The 13,183-nt window shown below is 37.5% G+C and overlaps 1 protein-coding gene across 3 annotated transcripts in view; it reads right to left on the bottom strand.

Moving 5' to 3' along the window:
• LOC149943437 (band 7 protein AGAP004871-like) overlaps positions 1–13,183 on the bottom strand; it is an 82,589-nt gene that overhangs the window by 20,308 nt on the left and 49,098 nt on the right. The window lies entirely within an intron of this gene.

A 13,183-nucleotide genomic window follows, 5' to 3' on the forward strand; every position in this document is an offset into this window, starting at 1 on the left:
TTCGTAACAAAACCGTCAATGGGAAAGCTCTCAGTATTCGAATCTAGGGTACGAGTTTAAATTATCTTTGATATAACTAAATGCTGCCCTTCGTCAATTCTACTGCATCTAAAATCACACTTTCCATAGATTTTCGAAAATACCTATAGTGAGTAGTGATTAGTGAATAGATTCCGTCGAAGGCACAATTTTGTTGTTTTGGCCCCAGGAGCAACATTTCTCGCTTGCGGCTTTGTACAGATTCTTTTGTAGACTACTTTGTAGTAATAAGAATAAAATATACACAGGTGATAAGCATTTTCCCCAAGTGTTGGAGCAACAGTCGCTGGTTCTTTTCAATTACACGACTCCCTCGAAACTCTAAATCATTGTTATAGATTTTCCTATTTACCGCCCCCTCCCCCTTCGTTCCCTAGAAGCGGATTAGAAATGTTGTCGATTCCCTCCCCTTTTCGAACCCTTGGAGCAGATTAGATCATTAGAAATGTGGTTGATTTGCACCCCTACTTCCAGCCTTTTAAGTGTTTTTTTATAATAAATATTAAATTTCAACCTCCACCCTCCCCTTGCGACTCGTCTGCATGGCCCAGACTATTCGTATTGCTTTTATGGAACAAGCACATTGAAGAATTGTATGGGAGCTCCTTAAATTTTGAGCGGTGTTTAGCATTTTAAATATCACAAATCGAAAATGAGAAGAGCGCCAACTTAAGCGATCCAAAAAGAGTGAAATGTTAGGATCAACGATTTAGGCGCTAAAAAATCTGCGAGCATCAGCAGATCTCAAGCTAGTGAGTGCGAGCGAGATATAGCATAAGTAACATAGTAAAATAAGTATGACACTTCCGATTCATTCAGTGCTAAATTATTAAATGATAGTCGGTTTCGCCAATGCAACGTAAATCATTATGTGACAAACATTGTAAGGACTAACAAGCTTCTGCGAATTGCTCCTTGTGTTTGGAAACTGCCAAGTAACGAAATCACGGCTTGATTCAGCCAAGGCTCAATGAAAATTTAAAAGCTTTAAAAACTGTAATGATGCATTATTCGCTGAATTTTCACGCCACTTCTTGAGTGTGTAGCGTCTGCTAGAATCAAAAATGTGCAAAGCTGGCACTCAATGCTGTTCTGTTTTGAATTGTAATAATAAAGCAATTACCTCTTACTGTTTTCTTCTTCCCGTAGTTTTCGGTCGCGAATTGAATCGTAATATAACAAATAACTAAACATTCGTTTAATTTCAGAAGGTAGTTATTTTCGAATTTGAAACATATAGTACAGGAAAAATAGGTTTTGACCCGTAACAAATTAACACAAAGCTGAAAGTTTCCTACTCTATAGATTTTGGGGCGCTCTTTCACGTGGTGTGGTCTCCGGTGTTCTCCCATTGGTGTTATTTCCACCATCTTAGAAAATGGCGGCCAAAATTCAGTAAAAATTCAATATATATCGTATGGCTTATCCGATTTACATGAAAAAATACTTAAAATGTTCAAGGTATTTAGTCGTATTATGCACCGGAAGTGCGTAATTATGCTTGATATGTTAGGCCACTTGGAAAGAATTGTGATTTATTACTTTTGGAAGTTACGTAAACTATCAAATTGCACTTATTCTTTTTCGGCACAATTCCGGCAGTATGGAATTATTTACATATAATGCTAGGGTATAATTTTGTGCATTGGCCACACGTCACGTGTAGTCCGACCCGCCTTACTCGTGAATCGCGATTACGCATCGTACTTTCTAATCAGAGCCTATTTTCGATTAGGACCACTGTTAATTGCTTTAATTATTTGGATATTTGATTGAAAACTATCTTTTTAATAGTTTGGCATAATTTTATTTCCGGTTGTGTAATTACTTCGTGTGACCCTACGCAAGGGGAAAATACTTGAATTTCGCAGCTGTTAAAAAAAAACCCTTTTGACAAATATGGACACGACGACCTACCTCCGAGCTGTTACGAACGACCTACGGCTTTTTTTTAGATCTTCGTACGGGTGTTCGCCGAAACGACCTTGGAGGTGAGAGGGCATCGAAACACTGAAATTGGACCTCGTACCATAAAGAAAACAAAAATAATTGAGTTAATTTTTACCTAAGCATGGGGTCAGTCGCGATTGAGTTTTAGCAGAAAAAAGATGTTAAAACTCTAAAATATTTCGTATTTTTCTTCATTTAAAATGGATAATAAATGTATAATCTGTGACGAGTTATTAAATAGTAGAAAAACTACATTAGTTACGAGCGGATTACCAACCCTCGTTAGTGCAAGTTTGAGAAGGAAAGACGGGCTGCATGAAAAACTCCAAAAATCTCCGAGGTTCGGTTAAATGACAACTGCAGAAGGGAATATACTCGTGACGATAATACTAAAAAATTAGACGAGGCCAGTACGTCTACTGAAAATGAGGAAACACATTTAAGATCGAAGACGTCAACTTTTGACTTTAAACAATATTGCTTGTATTGTGGTGAAGATGTATCTAGATCAGTTCGAAAACCATTAGGAAATAAAGGAAAATAACATTTGGTTTAAACTTTTCAAATAAAAACAACTCTAGAAAATCGTACAGCAATTCGAAGTGATGAATGGTTAAGAGCAGTGAAATTACGATTGGATAGCAGCATAGATTGGAAAGCTTATACTCGATACTATTCCCACAATAGATGAAAGTCTAAAGGAAAATATCAAGCGTAAACACACGGAGTAAATGTTTAATGTAATAACTACTGAGGAGATGCAGGAGTGTTATGAAGTACGAAAAATATCTTCAATTTTTGAGACTCTGAAAGAAAACATAAGCGAGACAAGTTGAACAGCTAAATTATGGGTATTATATTTTGAGCTTGTTGAAGTCATGCGCTTGTTTGTTAGAGCCGAGTGGAGTGGACATTGGTCTTTACACTTATACTGTGTTAAAAAAATGTTGCCTTATTAACACGCTTCGGGACATTTAGCTTACGCCAAATCAGCTCACCTATACCTACAGCAAAATTTCTGAGCTCGAAAACTCAATGTCGTTGGAAGAGTTTAACAATTTGACTAAAAATGGGTATTTTACCGTTAGACGCTCAAATAAATATTGGTCCGGAATCTGGTCTGACATGACTATCGAACAAGTTCTGATGCGATCTATGAAAGTGGTGGGTGGGCTAACAAGCGGACGTGGTTTAACTGAAAGTGCAATTGCTAGATTGGTGCTAACAACTCCAGTATGTGCCCTTATAAGTAAAGCCCTAGAAGATTATTGTTACGTCAGTGCAGCTACATCTGAACAACACGTCGAAGTTAGAGACTCTAGACAAGCACGTGACGTCAAAGACTCGTCAAAACTTTGTGGATGGTTAAGAGACCACTCGCCATTTAAGATAGAGTCTTCCCTGGTATCTCTTACTTCAGGTTTAATCGCAGATACTACAATAAATAGTGATTCAGCTTTAGAAGTAGATAGTGAATCCATAAAGCGCATGGTAGGAAGGACGTTTTTTGAAGTGAAGCTATGAAGAAATGACAAAGTAAAACCATTAGCATCGATGAAAAATTCCGTTCGATTTGACGAAGACGAGGTAATTGTAAACCCAGAGCAACTTTTTGGTAGAATTGCCAGTGCCTTACAACGTGGAGCAAATTTAGAGACATATCTTCAATTTGAGCTGTCACCAATCGCCCCGTCACTCTTTGACGAAATTTCGTTTAGGAAAACCAACAAAGCTACTCTAGCCAACATACTAGAAGAAAATAGTTCATCAAACCAATCGAACTTGGATTTCAATCATTTAGTCGTAGATGGTGGGTTTCTACTTCACCGAGTAGTGTGGCCTCGTCCATGCACTTACGGTGAAGTTCTTTCCCTGTATTTAGAATTTGTTAAAACACATTATGGTGCTAATTCCAATATAGGTTTTGGTGGATAGAACGAAACACTAACGAGAAAAGGTGAGGAGCAACGTAGGAGATATTCTAAAATTATGGCTACTGACATGAAAATAGAGGAAAATATTAAAGTGTCGACATCTCAAGAAACATTCCTGAAAAATCCTCGAAACAAGCAGTCTTTTATTGAGAACTTGTTAATCAAGTTCCAGGAACACGGATTCACAGTAAAGCAAGCGAAAGAAGATGCCGATACCCTTATTGTTAACACTACAGTTGAATTAGCGCTTGAAAAAATTCACGAAAATATAGCGCTGGTCGGAGAAGACACTGACTTACTGGTTTTGCTAATTGCGCTTTCGCGTTCCACGTTCAAAAGTTATATTTATTTCGTAAAGCCAAAACACGAAAATAAATCCGATAAAATTATTAATATAAAAGACGTTCAAGAGACATTAGGTGATATGACTCAGATTTTACCGTTCATTCACGCTATGGCTGGCTGCGACACAACATCAGTACTTTATCGACAAGGAAAGAAAAACGCATTTAATATTTAAAGAAGAACGAAGAACTTCGGCAAGCCGTAAAAATATTTTGCTTGCCTAGCTCAACCCATGACGAAGTATCTAGAGTCGGTGAAAGGTTTTTGTTGAGACTTTATGGAGCAAATAAAACGGATACATTGGACGGACAACGGTTCCACGCATCACTACCACCAAATAGCGCAGCTGCGAAACAACACTCATACCGTGTGCGTCTTTCATCAAGTTCAAACTTGCCTAGGTAACAGGCTGTTACCTAGCCAACGCAACAGCCTCAACCCAACAGATTGGGGTTGGAAACAGGTGGGTAGTGAACTTTGTCCCATCATAACCACTCTTGAACCAGCACCGGCCGAGATTCTTCAGATGATCTCTTGTAAATGCAAAGACGTCTGCGATTTGAAATGTGAATGCCGAAAGATTGGTCTAATCTGTTCCTCAATTTGTAGGCGATGCGAGGGAATATCTTGTACCAATGAACGTAGAGATTTCGATACGGAACTCTTAGACGAGGATGCCGATGAATAGATATTTTTCATAATATCTATTAAAAAATAGTTTGTGCTTGATATGTAGGTTTTATTTTATAACATTTTCTAGAATCTTTGCTAGACAATATGAAAGTAAATTGTTCCAAAAATATTTCTTAAATTAATAAAACCAAAGTTGATGTAACATTTATTTTTCCCGCCATTTTATAAAATGGAGGAAACTATGTCAGTGTTTCAAGAATAAAAATTCTACCTAAGACATGCTTAATTTTATAACGTTATATTATGCTTATAACGTCGATAATTACCAAATTTGTGAAATTGGTCTTAGCTTCCGGCTCAAATACCTAAGAACATAAAAGATGCGACATATTCATGTAAATTGGATAAGCCATACGGAAGATATTGAATTTTCACTGCATTTTGGCCAGCATTTTCCAAGATGGCGGAAATTCCACCAATGGGAGAACACCGGAGACCACCGGAGACAACACCACGTGAAAGAGCGCCCCAAAATCTATAAAATAGGAATTTTTCAGCTTTGTTTTAATTTGTTGCGGGTTCACCTAAATTTTGAGCTAACTTTCCTGTTCTAATAAACGTGTTTTTGCTCGTATTGATAACGATCTGAAACCGGCAGCTATTTTGCTAACGGATAGTACGCAAGAACGTACCTGATCCAAAACTTCCGATTACGCAATCGCTCTACGACAAACTATCATTAAAGGGAGTACCTAGTAAATACAAAAATCGTCTGCTTACACTCGTTTTTGGGTAACTAGCGCCAAGCACTACTAGCTTTGTTATACCTGGTGGCAGACATGCAAAATTCGTTGATCCACCATAAACATGGAACTACGTACTCCCTTTAAAAACAATGTTCAGTGCGACTTATAGCTCTCACTATATTTGTTTATTCAACTAGAAAACAATTAATTTATTTCATATTCAGTAAGAATTTATCTCATTATTAGAAACATAACGATTCCAAAAAGAGGTGTAGTGTAATCCAAACGAAAACTTTTATTCGTCTGTCCCGGATTACCGGAAGAGTAATATTATTCGAGATAAAGTTCGTTGGGAATTTATCGCCTCATGTCTCTACTCCCCAAGGTGAAAACGAAAAATAATAATTGGCCAAAAGTCAGTTAAATGGTTAGTATTAATGGTTCGATAAGTTTGCTTCTTTTTCTCAATAATACACGATTTACCATTAAAATTAAGGTTTAGTAATTTTTTTTATAAAATGAAAGTTTCGGCCGGATTAGACGGCCCTCATTGGGCTGGATAAATCGGCCGAAACTTTTACTACGGGAAAATGTTGGCCGAATTAGCCAGTTGCTGATAGACGACTATTCCGGCCGAAACTTTCGGTTTGGAAAATTTCGGCCGGAATAGCCTCCAACAGTTCGTCAGCTATTCCGGCCGAAAGTTTCGGCCGTTTTAGCCACATTTTAGTTGAAAGCTATTCCGGCCGAAAGTTACGGCCGGAATAGTCTGGGGGCTAATGCGGCCGGAATTTTCGGCCGGAATAGCTTCGGCCATTATTTAAAGCTAGTTTGCATTAGGGTAAAAAAGGTGCAACGCTAATCACCTCTAGCTTCTGTTAATCCGGGTGGCACATAAGAGCAACAAACACAAGGAGAACGCAGCTAGCCTTTAAACACGCTAACGCAGTGTTGTGTACGAATTTCATCGGACGAGCCTTTACGCTGAGCGTTTTACGAAAAAGGGGAAGACAATTTCCGCTAAGGCGTCTAGCCAATGAAAACTGTACACAAGAAAATCCACGACTTTTGACGGGTTGCGTTCTCCTTGTGTGGGGTGTTGTGTTTGTTGCTCCTAGGTGGCACAAATATTAGATTCGTTGATTTTCCATAAGTAAAGGAAGTCAAACGGGAAAAAAGAAAAAAAGATTTAAATTTGGTGAAAGAATTCCCGGCTTCTGTCCAGATCGTAATACTGAAGTGGTGTATTTCATGTACTTATATACCGGTTCCAAATAGTTTGGCGTGAAATTCCAACTCTACTCTCGTAAATAACTTCCTTGATACTGCAAATATCACAACAGATTTGAAGTTGGCCGCTGTCCAACTTTATACAAGTGGGTGGCGTTCATTATAAAATTATCTTCGGCTCTGGTTTTCTTAGATCATACACGAGTGGGCTACTCTATGTTCTTGAGATAGTGCAGTTAGTTAGTTGGACAGCATTGTAGAAGTAGGGCCCAATATAAGAACGGTAACCGAATTATCACTGTTGTATTAATACTCTATTTGCAAAAAAAATTACTTAATTTACCGTGAATAGAGTTATTTTTTTTTCAAATGGAATAACATATATCTGGCTGGCCATTTAGAAAATAAGAAAATAAAACTACCTAAAAACAGAAATTATAATCTAGCCTTGTACAACGGTGGCATCCTCATTTGGCCGCGAAACCAAGTCTACAGTTAAATGTCAAAAGATGAAGCGCGTCGCGACACGTTCTGCAGCTACCCTGTCTCGTAATATAAAATCTTTAACTAAAAGGCGTGACGGCCAGTGTTTTTAAATCTAAATCCTTCGATTGCATCTACTCCCGAAACGATCGATACACCAAAATAGGTCGATTTTTAGCATTTTATTATACGCGTTGTAAAGCTATACGCAAACTAGGACCCTACAGACGATACATTTTGCCATTTACAGTGGAAAACGTGATAAGTTCGTAAACTGCTGGTACAATTCAATAATTGTAGCTAGGAATTTGGAATGTACCATAATTTTACCAGTGCGCCATAAGGTACGCCTTTTTGCAATAATTTTAACAGACTGTAACATATTTCCCATAATTCTGATAGGACATATCATATTGTCTTTATCATTTATGTTCAGTGTAAAAAGGCTATTAATCGCCTTTGTTTAAATTAAATCTAGACGTCAACAAAGGCAATTTTCGGTGGTTTGATCTTTAAAATTAACATTTAACTTTTAAAAACTTGCCAAATCCTCGAAACAAGCCTACATAATATTAGCTAGTGAAATAATTTGGCCAAGAATTCAATCATTTTTGAGTTCATATACCATAATTTCCTTTTTTACATCTAGCAACGCTGCTGCAAAGCAGGGTTGGCAAGACTCACCCAAACCGGTTTTAGCCGGTTTTACTAAGAAAAATCTATTGGTAAAACCGATTTTTTAAATTATAAATTAAAGCCAATTTTCGAATTAAATATGAAAAACATCACCCATATCTAGCTACGCCTTTTAGTTTAAGAATGTTAATTTTAACTAACTTGTCTGTCTATTTCTTAACCTGGTCTAAATTAAACCATATAGGATTTTTGAACTTGTTAAAGCCATACTAGAAAGCAAGAAATAATTCACAACGCGTCTTCTAAGCAGACGAAAATCCACTAGTTATAAACTTCTCTCTATGTAAACTGAAAAAGTTAATTATTCAACTTTCAAAGTCAAATTCTTATCTAATTTACAAAGCAGCTGGGTGACCATAACCCGAGTAAATCGAATCTATAAAATGTTACGAATCTACTCACCGTGCGAATACATACAGCAACTTCGACCCTTCTACGATAATCGCGAATGTGACCAATTAAAGATGGAAAAATTCAGAAAAGAAATGAAAAAGTAATTCGACACGAGTTGAAATTAATCAATCGACCAGCCAATGAGTGGTCTCGGTAACACTACGACTACACAGTTACAGATTTCATCACACTCCATCAAGTCGCGAACATCCGGATGACCTTTGGTAAGCGGAAATGTCCAGCAAATTAGTACTTAATCAACGGCAGGCCAGCGAGGCCAGCGAGCCATGTTGAAAGTGGACTTGGTGACTTTATCAGCGTAGGGACAATCGAGTGGACATGCCCGCGAATCATTGACTAAAACGGCAAACGTAAAGCCACGAAATTTCCTTATGGGAAGGGGGTCGAAATAAGTTAAACGATATGACGACAACGTCACAGCCGCCAAAATGCAACTCCCGCCGCCTTTTTCTTCATTCTCGTCCGGGCATGCCCAGTCGCGGTTTGGATTAAATGAGAAAACTAGGAGCAGCAAACGCAGCACCCCACGTAAGGAGAACGCAACCCGTCAAAAGTCGTGCATTCATTTGTGTACAGTTTTCATTGGTTAGACGCTTTAGCGCCTGCTGCCGTCGGAAGGGGAAAATTCGAAAACTGTCTTCCCCCCGCCCGTAAAACGTGCAGCGTAAAGGTTCGTCCAATTAAATCTGTACACAACCCTGGGTTAGCGTGTTTAAAGGCTAACTGCGTTCTCCTTGTGTTTGTTGCTCCTAGATGAGAAAAGAAAACTGCATTTTTGGCGTTTTTTCGACTTCTCTCGGGACAATCACGCGACAGGTGCTCTGCTTTCCAGCCTCAGGAATGCGTGGTTCCAGAGCGAAACCCGTTGCCAAGGGAACCGGAAAACAACAATAGTCCCCCCTGTTGATTCGTTTGAGAAGCTCGGATAATAACGAGGCTTTTTTGATTCGACTAAGAGCGTGTATTAGATTACAGTTTTTCACAATGCGCTTACGCGTTATTTTTTACCCCCGCTTTGATTAAACTTTGTTAAATTTACACCGGACGATTGTAGATGGCGCCATGATAAGAATCGGTTAATGGTAAGATTGTTAGGTAATATCATAAGTAACATAATACCTCTAAGTATGAAATTAGGAAATTTCTTACTACATCCTTTCTTCAGACTGACACCAATTTTTTTCTAACTTCCGTTAACGTAATATTCTGGGAATTGGGCGCGCGATTTTGAATACCGCCATTTTTAGGCTTAATACGTATTTAGACGCACTGAGGTTACGCAACAGACGAAATTTTTTGGAGTACCATATAATTGGCTGAATTTGAACTCTGACTCCTTTTGGATGACCAATAGAAAAATTCAAATCACAAAGAGGGTTAAGCTCCCGTGTTACAGAGTTGCTAGTCATTTTACTGAAGAAAGAATGTAGTAAGAAAAAGGCATAGCAAGGCTACAAGTGTCATACTTAGAGGTATTATTTTACTTATGGTAATGTATATTTGAGCAAAATAATGTCACAATGGGGATAATTTTATTATCTTTCAAATTTTCCAATAAAATTAAATCGATTGAATATTTAGAATAATTTAAACGATTAAAATTAAATTTTTTGTCTCAATTTAGATACATTCAAAACAAACATGTTCCAATAACTGATAATATTCTATTAAAGGGAATGTAGAGTCAAGGAAGCCCATAACCATTTGAGCAAAAAATCACTAACTATACTCAGTTTCCGGTTAAGAAAGGCTAAAGATCTAGTATACTTGGCGGAAAGATACTAGCACGAATATCCGGTAAATCGGCGGCGGAAATTTCGAATTTAGCCTGCTTACGGTTGAATTGAAGTATACCCGCGCGCGTTATGTAATTTTGGAAAATACAGTCTATTGCGTTATATTTAAAAGTGATAATTAATTAATTAACACAAATAAGATTTAAAAAAACAATTGTGATAATTTGTTTTTGGTACTACAAGTGAGGCATACCTAAAAAAATCCGTTTGGCGAGTCCAGGGTAAGTATAGAACGGGTAATGCCGAGATTACCACGTGCGATTTGATGATTGTTTATATTAGGAGCAAAATACTAAAAATACGCTATAATGAAGCTTAAAAATAATAATCTACATTAAATATTTATTGATCACTTTGAAATTTACGTAATAGGCATTTCTAAAATGGATGAATATAACACGCGCAGGAGGCTTAAGGAATTCAACAGAAAATAGGCGAAATTAAAAATTCCCGCCCCCGATTTACCGGAAGTTCATGCTAGTATCTTTCCGGCAAATGTACGCGATATTTTGCCTTCCTTAACCTGCCATTAAAGCTCCATATATACGCTGGACCAGCTAATTTCACTACTGCCACTAGGTTTAACAGAAGCGTGTATTAATTGGCGCTAATTACGTTAAAAATCAGTTACAGCATGCGTTAATTCAATAATTTTTTATTTGGAATATGCAGCTTTTAAGTAAGATAAATATTTTCGTCTGCTTTTTCCTCACACCACGTTTACAATATCGAAAAAAGCAGACGAACTTTCGCTTAAAGGTATGCGAAGATTAGTTTCAAATCCTACCATCCCAGATTCTTAGGTAAATACATTCTTTGTAATGGGTTCCCAGATGCCATTGATGATGAATTGGTCAAATTCATTAAGTTATTTCAGTAGTTTCTCAAAGCCACAGTTACCATCGAGGGGCTGACCACTCTACCTAATCGCTGTACCCTCTTCCTAATCTGCGTACTACGCGTAAACTGTGTACAAGAAAACTCTAAATGCTTAGCCACCTCGGTCACGCTAGACTTTAAAACCCAGTTTAAATCGTTTTGATTGTCACTTTTGGATCAATCAATATTGTATACAATCCCACTAGACTCTAAAAACCAGTTTAAATCGGTTTGATTGTCAGTTTTTGATCAACGAAAATTTATCCACGGTCGACGCTAGACTTTAAGGTTAGTTTAAATCGGTTTGATTGTCAGTTTTTGATCAACGGAAATTTAGCCACGGTCGACGCTAGACTTTAAACCCCAATTTAAATCCGTTTGATTGTCAGTTTTTGATCAACGGAAATTTAGCCACGGTCACGCTAGACTTTAAACCCCAATTTAAATCCGTTTGATTGTCAGTTTTTGATCAACGGAAATTTAGCCACGGTCACGCTAGACTTTAAACCCCAATTTAAATCCGTTTGATTGTCAGTTTTTGATCAACGGAAATTTAGCCACGGTCACGCTAGACTTTAAACCCCAATTTAAATCCGTTTGATTGTCAGTTTTTGATCAATGAAAATTTAGCCACGGTCGACGCTAGACTTTAAACCCCAATTTAAATCCGTTTGATTGTCAGTTTTTGATCAACGGAAATTTAGCCACGGTCACGCTAGACTTTAAACCCCAATTTAAATCCGTTTGATTGTCAGTTTTTGATCAATGAAAATTTAGCCACGGTCGACGCTAGACTTTAAACCCCAATTTGAATCCGTTTGATTGTCAGTTTTTGATCAACGGAAATTTAGCCACGGTCACGCTAGACTCTAAAAACCAGTTTAAATCGGTTTGATTGTCAGTTTTTGATCAACGGAAATTTAGCCACGGTCACGCTAGACTTTAAACCCCAATTTAAATCCGTTTGATTGTCAGTTTTTGATCAACGGAAATTTAGCCACGGTCACGCTAGACTTTTAAACCCCAATTTAAATCCGTTTGATTGTCAGTTTTTGATCAATGAAAATTTAGCCACGGTCGACGCTAGACTTTAAACCCCAATTTGAATCCGTTTGATTGTCAGTTTTTGATCAATGAAAATTTAGCCACGGTCGACGCTAGACTTTAAACCCCAATTTGAATCCGTTTGATTGTCAGTTTTTGATCAATGAAAATTTAGCCACGGTCGACGCTAGACTTTAAACCCCAATTTGAATCCGTTTGATTGTCAGTTTTTGATCAATGAAAATTTAGCCACGGTCACGCTAGACTTTAAACCCCAATTTGAATCCGTTTGATTGTCAGTTTTTGATCAACGGAAATTTAGCCGCAAATTAGAGAAACTCCGCATGAAAACTGGTTTCAAGCGATAAGGTGAGCGTGGCTTTAATTTCATTGGTCATGACAGTCAATCATAGAAACAAAAAATGACTTAAACTGGTTTTCAAGGTCCGTGGTGGAGGTGGCTTTGATAAGAAGGCAGGCCTTGAGGTGGACTCCGCCTAAAGGCGTATAATCTTTCCCACTATCTCTGGGCCGTATCTTATTGATCGATAGAGAATTTAACTTCTTAAAATTGTCACTGCTCTGCGCGTAGATTGATTATCCCATCACTGACAAAAACAAAACTCGATATGTTTTGGGGAGTGAAGAAATTGCAACGTGTCAAATTTCGCAATGTTGAAAAAGACGCAACACGTATAAGCAACATGATTTGACCCTCGATAACTGCTTACTTTTTATACTACCAATTTCATTTTTATGGCTCGTGCACATTACCGACGTAGAAAATAATTCGGTCTTTCCAGGCATTATAAAACTAAACTTGTAAGTGTATACAAGAATACATTCTACAATTATTTTTTCTAAAATATATTAGTTTTAATTAAAACCTTAATTACTTATTTGTCTTTATAAAAATATGCCTCAAATTCTAACCCAAAAAACTTTAGTTGAGATTTACTGCGTTTGAAAAACTTTAAACTAAAAAACTGTAGAA

The sequence above is a fragment of the Leiobunum rupestre genome, chromosome 5, assembly GCF_980474605.1.
Source record: "Leiobunum rupestre chromosome 5, qqLeiRupe1.1.hap1, whole genome shotgun sequence".
NCBI classification, from domain to species: domain Eukaryota; kingdom Metazoa; phylum Arthropoda; class Arachnida; order Opiliones; family Sclerosomatidae; genus Leiobunum; species Leiobunum rupestre.